The 19,634-nt window shown below is 43.0% G+C and overlaps 1 protein-coding gene across 2 annotated transcripts in view; it reads left to right on the plus strand.

The window, feature by feature from the left end:
* The first annotated feature begins 17,467 nt into the window (after window positions 1-17,467).
* The window catches only part of rnf19b (ring finger protein 19B), a 50,047-nt gene continuing 47,880 nt past the window's right edge, over window positions 17,468-19,634 (plus strand). The window contains exon 1 of one of the 2 annotated variants that reach the window (XM_034201606.1): window positions 17,468-17,748. The gene's annotated coding sequence lies outside the window, so the exon portion shown is untranslated. The remainder of the gene's footprint in view (window positions 17,749-19,634) is intronic. The other variant, XM_034201605.1, reaches the window with a different exon arrangement.

Here is a 19,634-nt window from a genome sequence, read left to right on the forward strand (position 1 = left end):
CGCCACATCTATACCATGAGCGCATTGCTCCTAAAAAGTTTTTTGGCACTGACACCAATCAACAGTTGCGCGCAGGGGCGGATTGGGGGGGAAAAAGTGGCCCAGGGATTAATTGACAGACAGGCCCACTTAATGCGCGAAATGTATCGGCCGGCCAGCGACGAAAGTATATAACTTAACAAAAAACCCTATGCATTTTATGTTATTTTGGACCATTATTCATATAGTAATCACATTACCTGAGCCCTTGAGTTGCCTAGAGCAAAATAGTTACAGCATATATTTAGTGATTGTAATGTTAACAGATCGTTGATGCAATAACATTTGGACCCAATTTGCCTGACTTGACACACGGAATAAAACATGGGCGTAGGAAGCATCCTCAATGTGGGTGAGACAATTTAACAGGGGGTGTGGGCAGGTGGTGGACCTAACCTCCTCTAGGGGGGTCCGGGGGCAAGCTCCCCCGGGAAGATTATTTTTTTTAGATGTTGAAGTTAAATGCATCAATCTGGTGCACGTTTAGAGCAAAATTAGGGACTAAATCTATGGATACATCTCTCAACACCCATATGAACAGATTTACTTTTTGGAAGCAAAAGTGACTGCACCCAAAACAATAAACCTGCTAGCTAACTAGCATAAACTCAGTAACAGAATGTGGGCAACACGTTCTTCTCCACAGCCGCGCGACCTCTGAGTCAGACGTCACTTCCCCCTTTTCTATCCTACGGGTACAGCCTATGGGTACAGCCACTCCCCCTGAACCCCGTTTCCCTGCCAACCCCCCCTCCCCTATGCAAACCCAGGGCTCGCTACAATACTGTATACTGTATACTCAAACTATACAAAAACGCCTTTACGCTTTGGAGCTGGTAATCAACTGCCAGCTAGGTCTCTCAGGCCCCGGCCACACGAGGACGAAAACGGCTAAACGCATAGGATTAACGCAAACGCAATCGCAAAAAAGCTTCCGTCCACACGCAATATTCACCGGATAGTGTCTGTCCACACGAGACAGCTCCGTTTAGCTCTGTCACTAACCGATCTGCAGCTCTGCCCGATCTGCAGTGCGCATGTGCGAGATGGTCCGCCATATTGGACAACTCCGGACGGCAACCCAAGTAGGACAACATTGACGCTTTGGCAAAGCTCAAAAGGAAAACTCGAGAGAGATGAGTTATTGTTATTACAACGTGACTTCACTATTATTTAACAACTCTTTTTATTGGGTCTTTTATTTGGGGTTAAGTACATTGTCAGAATAAGTGAGAAATGAATTTAACTTCTGTTAGACAGCTATATGCCATACATTTTTGCACACATTCACAGTAAATATGTATTCAGTATGATAGCTGTCTAACAGAAGTTAAATCCATTTCTGCTCCAACCGCACGTAATATTATTATTATTATTATTATTATACATTTAACTTCTGTTAGACAGCTATCATATACTGAATACATATTTACTGCGAATGTGTGCAAAAATGTATGGCATATAGCTGTCTAACAGAAGTTAAATTCATTCCTCACTTATTCTGACAATGTACTTAACCCCAAATAAAAGAACCCAATAAAAAGAGTTGTTAAATAATAATGAAGTCACGTTGTAATAACAATAACTCATCTCTCTCTAGTTTTCCTTTTGAGCTTTGCCAAAAGCCACTGTGTCAATGTTGTCCTACTTGGGTTGCCGTCCGGAGTTGTCCAATATGGCGGACCATCTCGCACATGCGCACTGCAGATCGGGCAGAGCTGCAGATCGGGTAGTGACAGCTCCAACCGCTGGAGAAGCTGCAGTACATATGCAGGAGCCTGTACGTGGCGCTGTAACTTCCTCCACAAAAGCAGCGAAGAAGCATGGTTGTCATGGTTGCCCTTTACGTGCGGTTACGTAATAATAATAATTACGCACGTAATATAGTTGAGTATCATCCGCATCACAATGGAAATGTACAGAATGATTCCTTATAATATTGCCTAACGGAAGCATATATAGTGTGAACAAAATAGGTCCAAGCACTGAGCCCTGTGGCACTCCATGGCTCACTTTGGTTTGCATGGAAGATTCATCGTTGACACACACAAACTGAGACCGTTCAGATAGATAGGACCCAAACCAGTTCCCTTTATGCCAACTAAGTGCTCTAGTCTTTGCAATAGGATATCATGGTTTAGTCAGGGCCGCCCCTCCCTACAGGCCAATCACGCAGGCTGCATGGGGCCCCGCCTTGTGCAGGGGGCCCCGCCCAGAGTGCCTCAGCTGCTGTGCGCAGTTCTCCGCGCACCCCCCGCTGACACGCGAGAGTGAGAGGTGACAAGGGGAGCACGTCTGTAACCCGACACCGTTGCAATGAATCGACATCTGACCAATCACGGCTTGGATACGGCCCCTTGTGCAGGTGAAGAGATGTCGGTGAAAAGACAGTTTCAGTCCGGCGCAAGCAAGAGGGAAAAAAAAAAAAACATGAAGAAACTAGAGCATCACTCGAAGGTGGGTTATTGCATGAGTCAAATGTACAACTTGCGAATGTTGTATAAGTCAAATTGCCAATTGCCATATTAAAACATCAGCTGCAATTCACGACATGAAGAAGGTATATAGTCTCTGCATAGCATATAGGCTAATGGAGATGCAGTTATTTCCAGCATTCTTTATTTACCATTCATTCATGTATGTTATGCCTTTTATCTGCTAATGTACAGGAGGAAGAATGATAAACTGTTTGTCTAGTTGGCTTACATAACAGTTAAAGTTTACAGCCGAAAAAACATGGAACATTTTCCCCCCTTTTATTCATTTTTATGTCAATTTGCACATTTCATGGTGATGCTCAGCCTCTCCCCTTAACTCCTAACAGTCATCATCATGTCAACCACAACACAGAGAAATACTGATATAAATGTGTGTGTAGTTGATACTGTACATTTCTGACAGAGGGAACTACATTTGAATACAGATTTAAGAAATATCAGTTTTTGAGCACGTCATAAGCATGTTTTGTCTTGACTATATTACAACTATATTATAATAAAATATAGTATTTATATTATTGAATTGATTATTATTATTATTAGTAGAAGTAGTTTATTTGCATTAATTATATTTTAATCTTTTTGAGGCTAGTATTTGGCAGGAAATGCAGACGTATTAATAATAATAATGCGTTACATTTTTTATTAGAGCGCTTTTACAGGCGCTCAAAGCGCTTTACAATTACATATTAGACATGTAAATGTCATTACTGTGGACATTACCTTGTAAACGCATACTGAACGACATACATGCACATTTACCATTTACCTCACTGCATAAAAAAGTAACTGTGTTGATAATATTAATAAACAGGAATTATATTTGAAAAGTAGCCTACTTTGTTTCCAATTTTTTTTTTCTCACTCCTGTCGGTTGGGGGAGGGCTCATCTCACAATGTCGCTTGGGGCCCCAAGTTGGCCAGGGGCGGCCCTGTCGATAGTATCAAATGCAGCACTGAGATCGAGCAAGACAAGTCCCCTGTCTGAGGCCATCAGAAGGTCACTTGTGACTTTAACCAGAGCTGTCTCTGTGCTATGATGTGTTCTAAAGCCAGACGGAAAACTTTCAAATAAATCATTGTTTTTTTAAGTAATCACACAACTGTTTTGCAACTGCTTTCTCAAGAATTTGGAAAGTTAAGAAGAATAGAACATCTAACTTTCTACCAAAATTATATAAATATGGGTTATAACCATAGACTGTCGATAACTACGGTCTTGAAAAGGAACTGAAATAAGTGTGTGGGAGAACATTTTAAAAGCTCTTAGCTGATTTTATTTTCATTAACAACCACAAAAGCTTTGTGGGTGTTATTTTTTGTGTCATGACCTGTGACGGGGTTCAATTCGTCCATTCGATACATGGCTTAGTCGGTTGTTTAAGCTCCAAAAAAACTTTATTTGTATCAGAAACAAAAAATATACGAACCAGCATACCTTAAACAAACAAAATAAAAGACAAAAACAGGCCGTCCATCACTCATTCAGAGTAAACGTGTTCTGGCTGTTGCCTTCTCTGCAACAAACCCCCGAACACGTCCCCGCTGTTGCCTTCACTGCAACATTCTTCAGAGTGACACAGTCCAAAAAAAAACAACAAGGAACCAACACTGTCCCTTTTGAACCCATGGCCCCTCCCACAGGCTCACCGTCAACAGGTGACACAATCAACTCAAAACCACATTTCAAGATAAAAATCCGACCCAAACATAAACAGGTTAACCACCTCTTAACACAATCATTCCCCATAATTAACAAAAGTAAAAATAAATAAGAAATTGCATGGTTCATTTGACGGAAGAGAGCAGGAAATGTTTGGTGTGTCGGCTGTCAGTGGCGGAGTCAGTCACTCTGTGACCCGCTCCGTCACATTATCCTCTCCCTCCCCAAGATTGGCGATGTGCGGCAACCTGGAAAGGAAAACAGCCACCTCCACGCTTTGGCAATGCGTCCCAAACCGCAACAAACAGTTTGCATGTCCTCACCGCACTGGCACTGTGGAATCTCCGCACCGCACAGTGCCTCCACCCAGGCGCCGGCTGATCAGGCCGGCCATCGGAGTCCGACCGAAGATACGGATCACCAACCGAAACAGAAGTCCGTAGGTCTCGAAGCTCTGCCAACAGGAACCCCTCTCGCCCTGTTCCACTGGCCGACCCCGAGGCCGCAGGAGCCGCTGGGCCCACCCAGGACCCGTCCTCATCCTCCGTCTCCCATGCCCGCTCCGACCCGGCAGCCGCGCTCTCCTCCTGCTGCTGATCGTAGTCCCGTTCGCCGCTCCGCAACGCCGCCCAGCTTCCTCCGACTAGCCATCCCACTTCTGACACCATATGTGACGGGGTTCAATTCGTCCATTCGATACATGGCTTAGTTGGTTGTTTAAGCTCCAAAAAAACTTTATTTGTATCAGAAACAAAAAATATACGAACCAGCATACCTTAAACAAACAAAATAAAAGACAAAAACAGGCCGTCCATCACTCATTCAGAGTAAACGTGTTCTGGCTGTTGCCTTCTCTGCAACAAACCCCCGAACACGTCCCCGCTGTTGCCTTCACTGCAACATTCTTCAGAGTGACACAGTCCAAAAAAAAACAACAAGTTACCAACACCATCCCTTTTGAACCCATGGCCCCTCCCACAGGCTCACCGTCAACAGGTGACACAATCAACTCAAAACCACATTTCAAGATAAAAATCCGACCCAAACATAAACAGGTTAACCACCTCTTAACACAATCATTCACCATAATTAACAAAAGTAAAAATAAATAAGAAATTGCATGGTTCATTTGACGGAAGAGAGCAGGACATTTTTGGTGTGTCGGCTGTCAGTGGCGGAGTCAGTCACTCTGTGACCCGCTCCGTCACATGACCTTTATATATACAGTCTATGGTCATGACTCATGACAAAATGTGGTACTGGAGATACCTAATGGATGGGGAACTACCACAGAGGAGGTTTTGAGTACTTTCCCAGGCAGTTTTGCCTTCACCAAACTTTACATTTTGTGTAGTTGATATTAAAAGCAAAGTTTGAAATGTGTGTGTGGTTGGAGCAAGGGTAAAAATGGTAGAGGGTATAACACAGGGGTACTCAAATACAAATCTTAAAGGTCCAAAATAAATGTTTCAATAAGACAAAGGTCCGTTTATTACGGTCATTCAAACTTTTCAACAATTGCAACAAGATTCTTAACACGAGGTTGCAAAAACAAAAATAATCTGTATGCAGCAGTTTTCATTGTTATTGTGTCTGTGCTTGACTCCTCAGAGTCGCAGTGTCAGAGCTGCACAGTTAGAATAAAGGCAGCTGCACCCTTTTTCATTCAGCATTCCCATTATTGCTTTATAAATGTCTTGCCCCCTTGTGTGTCCACTGAGGTTCGTCAGGCCCAACACATCTTCAGCAAACTCCCCCTTTGCCTCATCATAAAAACTCACAAACACCAGCAACTGAGCATTGTCAGTGGTGTCAGTGGTGTCAGTGGACTCACCCACAGCTAAGGAAATGCACTGTGCATTTTTTATTCCATCACAAAGCTGATGAATCAAATCACCAGCCAGTATTTATGTTCTTCTGGTTGCTGTGGAATCTGAGAGGGGATTTGCTTGATTTGACCTGTTATTTCCTCTTTTTGTTTGCCTTCAACATGGTCTCCATCACTTCAGTCATGCATTCTTTTATACTGCAGTTATTATCCAGTGGAAAGTCCTTACCTACTGGCCTAGTTCAATCAAAGTGGTTACTTTTTTTTGGCTGGGCAGTGTAGTTTTACACACCGTCTTATTTGACTTTCTCAGGACTTAAAACAATTTTTTGGGGGCAGACCCCCTCAAAGAAAAAAATATATTTACACACGTAATGTCATCATCTTAATAGTTGTGTATGCTTATCCGTGAGCAGAGCATCAAGTTGACATGTCTATTACAGCTGAATGCGGCGATTACCATTTTGTTCAGCAAAACGCCTCACAAACGTATTAAGATCAACAGCTTTAGTGCGTTTTGATTCAATGCTGAGTACAGTCTCTTCTCTGTCAGTGTAGACCGCAAATACCTCATTCCTTCAGTGCTTGGGTCCGAATGCTTCTCGTTTTGCGCAGTGGCGGCGCCAGAGATTTTCTCTAGGGGGTGCTGTGGGGTAGCTTGACGTTTCATAGAGGGTGCTCACACATTTAGGGTTTCCCATTAATGCACCAGCGCTACAGTTGAATTTTCTACTGCAACACTCCCCACGCGCACACACACACAGTGCACCCGCGACTGTTACAATGAAGGCTCGATAATCAGCTCACGGCATATAGGCAGGGGCAGGGGCGGACTGGGGGGAAAAAGTGGCCCGGGGATTAATTGACAGACAGGCCCACTTAATGCGCGGATGTATCGGCCGGCCGGCGACGAAAGTATGTTACTTAACAAAAAACCCTATGTATTTTATGTTATTTTGGACCATTATTCATATAGTCATCACATTACCTGAGCCCTTGAGTTGCCTAGAGCAAAATAGTTACAGCATATATTTAGTGATTTTAATGTTAACAGATCATTGATGCAATAACATTTGGACCCAATTTGCCTGACTTGACGCATGGAATAAAACATGGGCGTAGGAAGCATCCTCAATGTGGGTGAGACAATTTGACAGGGGGTGTGGGCAGGTGGTGGACCTCACCTCCTCTAGGGGGGTCCGGGGGCATGCTCCCCCGGGAAGATTTGTTTTAAAATGAAGTTTTGAAGTTAAATGCATCAATCTGGTGCATTTTGAGAGCAAAATTAGGGACTAAATCTATGGATACATCTCTCAACACCAATATGAAACAGAACTGTAAACAGATTTACTTTTTCTTTCAACATTTATTTGAACAGCAAGTGGAGGCAAAAGTGACTGCACCCAGAACAATAAACCTGCTCGCTAACTAGCCTAAACTCAGTAACAGAATGTGGGTTCTGAATGAACGTTCTTCTCCACAGCCGTGCGACCTCTGAGTCAGACGTCACTTCCCCCTTTTCTATTCTACGGGTGCAGCCACTCCCCCTGAACCCCGTTTCCCCCCCCCTCCCCTATGCAAGCCCCTCCCTCTGAACCCAGGGCTCGCTACAATACTGTATACACATACACAACAACAAAAAACACTAGAGGGCAGGGCAACATACTTATAAACAATAAGCCCTGTCAATACTTCCCTCTCTACCCTTTTGGGTCTATAAGTGAGCTCATCCATGTGTTGCTTTTAAAAGGAGGAGGCTGGGTTGAAGTGGTTGATTTTGACATTGGGAGCAAGGTTGTAGAAGTCAGTCCCCTCTGGAAAAAATAGGGTGGCCTATGGGTGAGAGACAAAACATATATGCATGTTATGTACACATTATCGAAGAGATACTGACATCCACTTGAAGCCTTCATTAGAACAAATGTCATGTTTTTAATGTTGTTTAATAGTCTGCAATAATCACTAATTTATTAGTGTCAAGATTGGGAAGTCACATAGTAATACATGTAAATGTATTATTACCTCACTGAATTAGTAGTTTCTGCAGCAGCTCACTTTTCTCTGCAACACCATCTATAATTTGGTCACTATCCAGCATCTTCAAAACATCTGGTTGAGTAGCCATGAGCATAAAGGACTCCAGGTTCTGTTGAGAGAGCGAGCTCCTGAGCCTGTTTTTGATGAATTTTAGTGTTGAAAAGCTTCGCTCGCATGCTACCTGTGTGTTGTAGAGTTATATTTGTATTTATTCATGTTAGCAAACTATGGATAAGCTTAAAATGGGAATAATTTGGGTAAAACTGTGAGCTGCATTTGGGGCCTGTTGACATGTGTTTTTGAGGACAAAGGAAGATGGGGGAAGGTGAGAGCATGTCCTGATTTGCATTCAACTTAGAACGAGCTACAGTGGTTGTGATGTTAAGAGAGGTCCCTTGGGTTTCTCTGGTGCTTATCAACAGTAGCAGTTAAGTGAATACTGTTCAAACAATACCTGTGTTTGTGTTTTATATTGATTTCTCTGTTTTATCCTTTCATAAATGTAAGGACTACAAATGGCTATAAACATTCTGGGCTGGTTGGAGTAAACAGGGTTTTATGGCTCTGTGGGGGAGGTGTAGGTATGCAGGCCTTGAGACCTTTTGTTGTAAAGTGAGCCTGTTTGGTTTCCTGCTGCGTTTCCTGCTGCGTTGCGTCTCCCAATGAGATGACCTGAAAAGATGACCAGCTGACCTAACACCAAACCCCTCCTTCTTACTCTGGTATATATCCGGTGGATCCCTGGCGTTCGGCCTCTTCTTCACATGCTGCCCTCGGGTGAAAGTAGCTCTGCAGTATGCGGACCAGAGCAGGAGTAAGCCGGCATTACTCCTTAAGCATTACAATATAACTGTAATATATCATGTTGTATTGTAATGATTGTATTGCATTGTCATATTGCCATTAAAGTAGATTATTGTTAACGGTTACTTTGTAGATATGGATTCCTTCCTGTATTATAACCAGCTTCATAGGAACGCGCGGAGATTTGAAAAGCGGACCAGTTATCCCTCTAAATCTCTAACAGTGACAGACAGGGTAAGCAGGAACCTGTATGCAAGGCCAATGATGTGGTATGCATCTGTCAGGAGGTTGTACTGCTTAAGGATACGGTAGCAACACAATGGGCAGTCCTTGCAAGATGAGCACTTTTTATATACCATCTCCGCTTCATCTTCAGCATCCTCTGGCCCAGCCTCTGTTGTCTTGGTTGTGTATTCCTCAAATACAGATGTCTTCAACCTATTCCACTGTCCTGCCAGACTGATGAGCTCACTCTGTAATTTGGCCACCGTTGCTCTGTCATCAAATGGCAGCAAGCACTTGCTTAATTCTTGGAGTGCTGCCTCTGGGAAACCACCGGCATAAGATGTTACCTGGCTGAATCTTTTTGGGTCCAGAAGTGCCAAATCAGCATACAAAGTGCCATTTTTGAGGAAGCGCTGGTGCATGCTTCCTGTGACTGTGTCCATGATTTGATTATGGACATCAATCTTGTATGATGTTTCAGCATCAGTCACAGCCTCATCCTTGGACATCTCTCCAGGCATGGTTTTCTTCTTTCTACCCCGTTTCTGTGGCAGAGCGGCCTCAACCTCCAGCTCAGTCTCCTCACTCTGCTCCTCTGTTTGATTGTTGGCCCACTGGACGAATGTGGCGGCCGCCGTCTTGACTTTCTCGAAGTCTCTGGTCATATCTTTCAGCTGTGTTTCTGCAGCCACAATCATCCGATGAGCTGTCAGGATGTCCATTCCACTTTTCTGAAGGTATTTTGAGACTGGTGAGGTGACCTGGAAAATTCTCAGGAAGATCTGAGCTGTAAGTATTGTTTCATACCTCAGAAGCTGGGTGATGTATCCACGTGCATTGACCCGTGCAGTGGCGTTGATGGTCTGTCCATGTTGAATGGCGGAGAGGGTATGAAGGACATCAACATACAGGGCATTATCTGGCTTTCCAAAAGAGCCAAATACCTTAGTCACAGCAACGTCTTTGGAGCACCAGCGTGTCTCTCCAATCGGGGCGAGACGTCTGTGTCTTGGGTCTTTGCTCTCCTTCTCCCAGATGTTCATCCTCTGGTAGGACACTCTGATGAAGACAGCGATGTTGTTCAACAGGGAAAAAAGAGACCCACTTGCCAATACACATTGTGTTGTGTCTGCCAAGACGAGGTTCAGGACGTGTGCGTAGCACCATACATGGACATGGGTGGGGGACATTTTGGCGAGCAGTGCAGAGAAGCCTTTATATTGGCCTTGCATATTGGAGGCCCCATCGGTGGAATTTCCAATACACTGCCTCACATCCAGTTTCATGGTCTCCAGTACTTCATTCACAACAAGTTGTGCAAAGTACTGCCCAGTGGATGCCTCACATTTAATCACAGCAACAAGTCGCTCATGAACAATGTCTGTCACATATCGTATGACAACAGAGCACTGATCTTGGGCTGTGATGTCCTGTGTGGTGTCAATCTGGACAGAATACATGCCAGATTCCCGGACTTCAGTGGCGATGGTGGCCTTCATTAGGCGTTGGATGGTGGTGATGATGTAGTTGATGGTTGTTTTGGATAGGAGAGTGACAAGGGAACCTCTACCTTGTCTTAAACCAGACTGGTGTATTTGCTTGCTCTTTTCTATACAGAGAGTGAGGTGTTCCTTGAGACACACATCATATTTTCCCAGCAAAACAATCATCTCTAAAAAGTTACCATGATCAATGGTGTCATCATCTAGTGTATATAATGCCTCCGCCTGCGTGCCCCTGTAGCTCAAACCCCTTTGACCAATGAGCTTCAACACATCTATGATGCGCTCCAACACTTGACGCTTCCTGCGGACTTCCTCTCTGTGACGTGACATCTGAGGTCCCATGAGAAGGTCCTGAATTGTGTTTTTTGAGAATCTGAGGAAATATGCCTCAGCGCAACCTCTGTGAGCATGGCTCTGCTCATGCTCCTCGACTCTCTGATGTATGTGTGTGAAGTTGGTCATGCCAGTGATGAAGGAGTTGCTATCTCTAGGATTAGCAAAAGCCATACAAAGGGAGCAGAAGAGTACTTCTCTGGCTTCACTGTATGATAGCCATTTCCTGTTTGTGCCGTCTTTGCAAAAAAAAGCCCTCTGCACTACAGCCTTGTCTGCCTTCTGCTGGGGGTGAAAACGGAAGAATAGGTCTAATGTGCCTGACATCGGCCTGGTGAAATAATCAACTGGGGTGGCACTGACATCCTGGCCTTGACTAACTCTGTCAGTGTCAGCAGCAGGATCATCTTCAGCCTACATAAATGATTAGTATTGATTAGTATGTTACGTTATTATGTTACCACCATGTTATTATTATGTATGTAAACCAAGTAAAATCTTAAAGACAGTAACAGGCTAATTTCCACCAGACAGTAACTTTAGTTGCAGGTTGACAAATAATGGACCCTTTATTATTTTTAGTATTAATAAGGTAACCTAACGTCTAAGCTAATCAAACAAAAGACAGTATAAGCAATCATAGTAGTCTCATTGATTCACCAGCCCAAGTCAAGTGGCTATAATGTTCAAATAGATTACCGTTGTCAATGAGTGAAGCAAATCTACCAGCAGCTTGCATATTTCACCAGAATTTGGTCAGTGAATGGTGTTAATTTTACCCTGTCCCTGTGAACACACAATGTACTGTAGGCAATAGGCTAGCTAGCTAATGCATTAGCTGTCCCTGTGAACACACAATGTACTATAGGCAATAGCCTAGCTAGCTAGAAATAGGCTAGCTAGCTAATATTACCTCATCTGCTACATTAAAAAGCAAGCTAGCATTAGCCAAATGAGGATTTTCACTTTCAGCATCAATCATAACATTAACTTACCATCATATCACTGCTGGTACTGGGCTCTAGATGCCGCTGTACTGTGTCAGTTTCATTGCTGGACTCACTGCCACTGGGAATGGCCGCTGTGTCGGCTAACGTTACATCAGCTTCTCCGGTGGTGGTTGTACTACAACTAGAACCAGCTGCAGGACCAAACGAAAAGTCTGTAATTTTTTTTGATTTTGCTGAACCTTCCTCAAGTGCTTTCATTTTTTTATCCCTAAGTTTTTGTGCACCTCCTTTACGCTTTGGAGCTTGTTTATCCATCAGTAACTCACTCCTGATCTTTCACTGCGCAGTGACAGCTCCTACGGGCCTGATGGGGAGTGGCCGGCCCGGAACCCTTACAAATGTGGGCACTTACAAATGTGGGCCGGTAGGATTTAGTTAAGCAAAAAAAAAAGGGAGTGGCCGGTATACTTACAAATGTGGGCCGGTAGGATTTAGGCAAAAAAAAAAAAAAAAAAAGTATTTATTGTTTTGGCCCTCCGGCCCACGCACAGCACCGGTCCACCGGGGAAACTCCCGGTATTCCCGATGGCCAGTCCGCCCCTGGGCAGGGGTAAAGTGCTATTTTTACAAGTGGGGAGCGGACCTCACCTCCTCTAGGAGGGTCCTCACCTCCTCTAGGGGGTCCGGGGGCTAGCTCCCCCGGGAAGATTTTTTGTTACATATTTAAGTTAAAAGCATCAATCTGGTGCACTTTGAGAGCAACATTAAGAGATCTATGGATACATCTCAACACCCATACGAAACAGAACTGTCAACAGATTTTCTATTTCTTTATAGATATTTTACAAATCACTCCCCTTTTAAAACAAACCGTTTGAGACCCACTGAGATAACTAGACTAAAGTTAACTATCTAAACACTGAGAGAGTCCTTTACTTCACCTGAGTTGAGGTTACCTGAGACTCTCCGTCTGACAGGAGAGAGTTCTCCCTCCACCTTGTTGTTGAAAAAGCTCCTTATATCCATTAGCTTGGCTAGCTAGCACCAGATGCTAACCACAACGATCTCCGGTAGATACCCACTGGTGCGCGAGGCGAGCTCTCTCGCTCGCTCGCGCACGCACGCACACAAAATGGCTCGTGCCACACACACACACACACACACACACACACACACACACACACACACACACACACACACACACACACACACACACACACACACACACACACACACACACAGAGCAGGGCTTGAATGAAACACAGAGACCCAGAAGTAAGCTACTTGTACTCACGAGGCCTATTATGTGCAGAATCCCTCTCGCTTTCAGTTGGTTTTGATTGAGTGTCCACACGTGGTCGTTTAAGGACTAAAAAACGATCAATTTTTCACTTTGCTGTTAGCAAATCATTTGGCGCTCTAGCTAACAGGAAGTCAATCAAGTGTCACAAAGTAATTTAGTCTATGGGTAGGTCAAAAATCGAATGGGTGCTGACCATTGGCCTAATCATATCACCTGTGTTGGCTTTATGTTTTTGGTCAAAAATGTGTTTGTTTCACATTTGCATTGATGTTATCATTAATATTTCTAATTTAATTTAATAAAAATAATAATAATAATTTTCGAAAAAAACCAAAAAACACATATTTCCTGGGGGTGCTTAGGGGGTGCTTTGGCAATCCTGGGGGGTGCTTCAGCACCCCCTAGCTCCCCCCTGGCGCCGCCCCTGGTTTTGCGCCGTCCAGTTCAAAATGGAATCGCCGCCAATCGTATGTCCACGCTCGCGCCAGGACCGGGGGACGTGCATGACGTGCATCTTGTGCTGCATTCACTTACACTCGGACATTAGAGACTTTCTCTCATAAATGTCCGATGAGCCACAACTTTTCTTTCAAAACAAAGCTGCCAACTGGGGTGGCAGCTGGGGTGGCAAGTCTTATTTTTAGGGTGTCAGTTGCCACCCCGGTAGGTGAAACTAGGCTACTAGCTACAGTACAGATGGAACTAGATGAGCTGTTAACTCTCGCTCTGAATTTTTTTTTTTTTAATTCTCGCTCTGACTTAGACAGGTTGAAAGAGACACACACATTTTTCCCACCCGCATTCCGCGAAGACCCGCCCTACTGTGCCTCTGATTCGCAGATTGTTTGGGGGGAAAAAACGCTGACTGGATGCTGAATGTGATTGGACCAAAACGTTGACACACACAGGTGGAACACAGTGGAACAGTCAGACATGCAGAGCGCTGTTTGCAGTGGACATAGCGGAGAATTTTGACTCGTTGCGAATGCGTTGTGGCGATGTCTCACATAATAGAGAGAGATAATACATATGAAAAGTATAATTTGTTCAGAGTCCGGAGACAGTGGTGGTTCGGTCCGGATCCGGACCGGAGTCCGTAGTTTGAGGATGCCTGGTAACATAACCGGTAGAAGCCTATGTCAAACCTGTGCTTAAAACCTGTTAAGCCCGAAGGTCCCCGCCGGCGGGTACTTTAGTTTTTTTTTTCACGACACTGTGTCTCAGGGGATCTTAATATTTAAGAACCTATTAATGTGTTATACCAGATTAACGGGAATAATCTCAGCTAACTGACGATACAAACAATTTTAACCTAAACAAAACACAAGTCTCATAAGTAGCATCTAAATGACCCGAGCGAAAAATGCTAACCTATTACTGCACCGATAATCACTCCCCCTTATTACTTATCCTAGGTGCACATCCAACACATCGTTTATGATCGCAAGGAGACACAGAATCTAACGGTGCCCACCTCAACACTGAAAGATACAAACTCGACATTATCAACAAAAACGTACATCAAAACAAGTGGCGCTAGGTAGCCCACAACGCTAACATGGTTTACCTTCGTCTTTGTCTGGTATAAACTGGTCTTCAATGGCATTAAAACGATAAAAACGATGGTGTAGTTAATCCATAGGTTAATCCAATGTGACTGCATCCTCTTTGAAATGTTCTGATAATCCATAAGCAATAAAACAGCTTTTCCGTTGCTTGATATCAGAGCAGCGATATTTCTCCCCTCAGGCAAGCTAGCATGCGCAAAGAGGCTACCTTTTTTGAACATGAGTGTGTGCCTATGGTGTGTGCGGGACGATTTCCCTTGGATTCTATTGGCTCCAACGGTTAGAAAGAGATGTCACATGTCAAAATCGAACAAGGGGGGCCAGAGATAAGGAAAATCCATGCACCCAAATGGTCCCAGAAGAGGTTTTTTTTGCTAAATCTGTCTAAAAAGGTCAAATATCACTTGTTTTGCATCAATCTTGATACAGGGTACTTATTATATGTTGTACTTTGGATTCCTAAAGCTTTTCGTCTACTAACCCATCATCCAAGGTTAGTTTTCACTATAAGTACAAAATATGTTTTGGACGGACACTATAATTTACAGTTTTTTACCATGTTTAATCTGAATTTTCTTTAAAATAAAAAACATCTATATTGATTCTGACTTTTCTACATCCAACTCACAGGTTTATCATTACTTTGAGAAAGAAGATTATTAATTTAACCCTTTTAGAAGGGAAGATATGGTCATTTGTTCTGGGAATGTCATTTTCGAGCCTGAGACCTGAAAAACAGGCTTGGGTGGGGTAGGTAATTTTGGAGGAACCAGCTCGAGTGCGCTAAAATGTGAAAATAAGTTAAATCCATTTCTCACTTATTCTGACAATGTACTTAACCCCAAATAAAAATAACCCCATAAAAAGAGTTGTTAAATGATAGTGAAGTCACGTTGTAATAACAATAACTCATCTCTCTCTCGTTTTATTTTTCAGCTTTGCCAAAAGCCACTGTGTCAAGTGTCCTTCTTCGGACGAGATACGTTTGTGCACAGATGGAAGGCTGACAGGCAGGTAGGCCATAGAGTGGCGAAGTCCCTCCCCTTCCGGTGAACCTCCATGGGACCTTATTTCTGAAAAATTATGTATTGAAGTCAATGGGGAGAGAAAGATTATCTTTCGATCCCGTTTGAATTGTGCCACGAATTACACATATGATGTTTGTCAATTTAAAAGATAATTTTGCAAGTCAAAAAAAAAAAAGTGTCGTAAAACTGTGAAGTAACACATTTGTTTGTGTGAAACCATAGAGTGTGAAACGCTGAATGAACTACATATCCGGTCTAGCAGAACAACACATGTCACTACTGTCTTGTCAAAATAGGGATTAGCTACCCTCACTATCACCACAATGAAACACGTCCAGAAGAATGTCATGCAAAGCTGCCTGCCTGCCTGCGATTCTCTCTGAACTGCCTGGTCTTTTTTAATGTTTAATGTCAACCATTTGTGCAGATAGCGTGAAGTAGAAAAGATCGCAGATGCTAATGTACGTTAGCATTTCTCCCCCGGGCTTAAATTGTGTATTATAGAATGATCACACCGGTGTGACAGTACTCTTCAAAGGGTTCACGAAATATGACTACTCTTACTGTTTAACTTGTTGGGTCACTTCATGTTACTTCATGTTAAGGCTAATACAAATGACAAGGCTGTAATGCTAACTAACGTGCTAGCTACTAGCTAGGTAACTAACTTGATCCAGCCACTCCTGGTCCTTTCATCAGACGGGAAGCGAAAGAACGAGCAAGACCCATTGCTGGTATGATAACAACCTGGTACTAAGCACACAGGCATCTTGTTAAATGTATCTTATCTTAGAATCTATCTATATGGCGCTGATTTTAGCTATCTCTTAGTGGAGGAAAACAGTTATGACATCACTTACGCGACTCTGGGATTTGTAGTCTTTCTAGTTGCGTATTTTTCATAGTCTTATATTTCAACAGTTTTACGACAAACTGTGACTTTTTGACATGGAAATGATTTTTTAAGATTGACAAACATCATATGTGTAATTCATGACACAATTCAAACGGGATCGAAAGATAAGTTTCTCTCTTCATTGACTTCAATGCATAATTTTTCCGAAATAAGGTCCCATGGACCGGAAGTAGATGGGCGTGACTTTGCCACTCTTCGCCATTTTAGTCGGGCCGGCTAAAATGATAGGTCGTGCTTTTTACAGCGCCACTGCTTCCACAGATGAAATTGTTTCATGTATTTATTGTCAAAGCATTTAATGTTGTCATTGCTATCGGGAAGTTAAGAGCATTCCATGGAATATAACAAAAAGTGTTTCTGAAATAAATTACATTCTTTAAGTGATAAATTACATACTTTAAGTGATAGACTGTATACAAAAAAGTAGGCTACAGTATATGAGTGAATCCACCACAGCTAACTGATGTAGTTTCTGACATGTCTGAACATGTAGCCTTGATGACAAACAGGATGATATATCACACAAGACTTCTAATTGTCTGATCTAAGATTACCATAAAAAGGCCATCACAGATACTATTGTCTGTTGTTAGTCTGAGAATAAACAAAGCAGATTAAAAGTGATAAGAGCAGTGATTCTGGTGTTCCTGGAGTTTGAACACAATGCTGTATGTTAATTTTCCCAGTAGGTTTCCTCTTTTCCCCTACTATCACATTTTACAGTAAACGCCAGCTGGACTTCCTGAGGGGCGGGGCTCCCGTACGGACTGCGTAACGTCACCGGCGGGGCTTTCCTCCGTGACGTCAGAGGGCGGCGGTGGCGGAGCGGCAGGAGAGAGGGACCGAGTGCGAGCTGCAGAGATTAAAACAGAGAGCGTTTCTGGAGGAATAGAGACCCACCGTCACCTGCCAGGATCCCCCCGAAAGGAGACAGCTGGGAACGGTTACAGAGGACTGTTAATACCTACAGCTTTATCGATAAACGCAAGACCCGGAGTGTCCGTCGCATCTCTCCCCAGCCTCCTGTCAAAGAGACCCGGTCCACAGCAAGGTGAGTGCCCGGCGGAGAACCCGCCTCTGCCGCAGGAGCTGTCTGTCTGATATGTCATGGGTTTAATGAGCTCTGTTGTTTATTTAGACGACCTATATTAACATAACAACTGCCACCTCAAAAGGAGTGAAGCAATTTGGTCAATTAACCTCTTAAAATGACACTTAGGTTATCTGCATCTGCTAGTTAGGAGTGCAACTCAGATCAGAACCTCCCAAACCATCCTTACAGGGAAGGAACATGTCCATGTAACATGTAGAGAGGATACAAATCAGTGTCCCGTGTCAGTACTGCTGCATGTCTGGAAATAATCATAAACTATAAAAACAAAATGTCTTCAGCTCTTTATCCAAGTCATCCAGAGTTGAAATCCCTTCCCTTTCTAAAACATTCATGCTCCTGCCACTCCCTGGTCAATGTGTGTTTTGGCTGAGGACAAGCTGTATATTTTCCTGTGAGGAATAAAAGAAAAAAAAAGACTAGTTTTAAAAAGATATCTGGACAAGGCAGCAGAACAAAAGGGATGTTATGATACTGTAAGATGTCGAGGCCCAAAACTCTTCACAGGAATATTATATGAACATTTAAAATATGTATTTGTGTTTATTTAAGGACAGATTTGACTATCATGCTACTCAAGGTGGAAAAAGGTGTGGTGACATTTTCCAGCATCGTAATGTTTTGGTAACCAACTTGTAGGTTTTGTGTAAATAACGGGGCTGTTGAAACACCTACTTATTGCTAATTACACTAAAATCTACAGATAAACAACAGTCAGCAGGTTGTACTATATTACTGCCAAAATAATGCCAGCTAAGGAGTGCTTATAGGCTCAATTGTGATTGGTAATAAGGGTAGGATTGAGGTATTTATTGGCTCTACTTAGTTTTTTGGACATTCAATTAGAAGTCCAAAGATGTGGATTTGTTCAGATTAAAAAAGAGACATGTGTTTCTTCGAATCTAGAGGAATCAAAAACAACAGCAAATAATCATTATTAACATTAGCTTTGGATAGAAATATGCTGAACAGATGGAGGGAGAAAGTTTGAATATTTAAAAAGAACTAGCAAATTCGATATCATGACTTGAACGAATGGTTTGGATAGTGTGGATTGTGAAGTGGGGTTTTATGAGGTACTTTTCCATAGTCAGTCTATTACCTACAGTGAAGGCGGTCAGCGCACCTCCAGTTATGAGAAACAGACAGGAGAAAATGGCCATGGGAGCTGAGCAATGTACTGCTGTGGAGAAGAGCAGCAACAACATTTAGTTTGCACCTTAAAGTTGAATATGGTTTTAAGACAGGTATGGGTTCTTTCTTATCTTTTGAAATCTGTTTAAGCGTTCAAAAATAAACGATATGTGTTATTTTAGGTATAAATCCAACATAAGATCGTAGACAAACAAAAGCTCTATAATTTGTTTAAAGTGACCTCAACCAGCATATGGTCTTTGTCCATGTGCTAATCAGTTCCTCTTTTTCTCGTCATGTGTTTGACCATTTCCTCGTCCAGAGTAGCTTTGGGTTCCTATGTCATCAAAGCTTCAGGTTACAGACAATAGCTGGGAATTACACACTCAGTTGTCAGAGCGCTGTGTGTTTGTGTGTATTGTGAAACCTGAATCCACTCAGTCAGTTTACTATTGTTACAGCTGCTCACCTACTTCTCTGTGTAAAGGCATCTTTCTATAAGTGTGTGTGAGGGGATGTTATAAATATGTGTGTGTGTGTGTGTTAAGAGGGGCTCAGAGGTTTGCTCTTTGCAACTGCAGGCCTGACATTAAACATTAAACAACTCAGCAGTATGGCTCCTGAACGCTCCTCTAATTATAGAAGCTCCCAGCCTGATTCCCTCTACCTTCCAGTGCATCGCCGTGTGTGTG

Source organism: Gymnodraco acuticeps, unplaced genomic scaffold (assembly GCF_902827175.1).
Source record: "Gymnodraco acuticeps unplaced genomic scaffold, fGymAcu1.1, whole genome shotgun sequence".
Classification (NCBI taxonomy): domain Eukaryota; kingdom Metazoa; phylum Chordata; class Actinopteri; order Perciformes; family Bathydraconidae; genus Gymnodraco; species Gymnodraco acuticeps.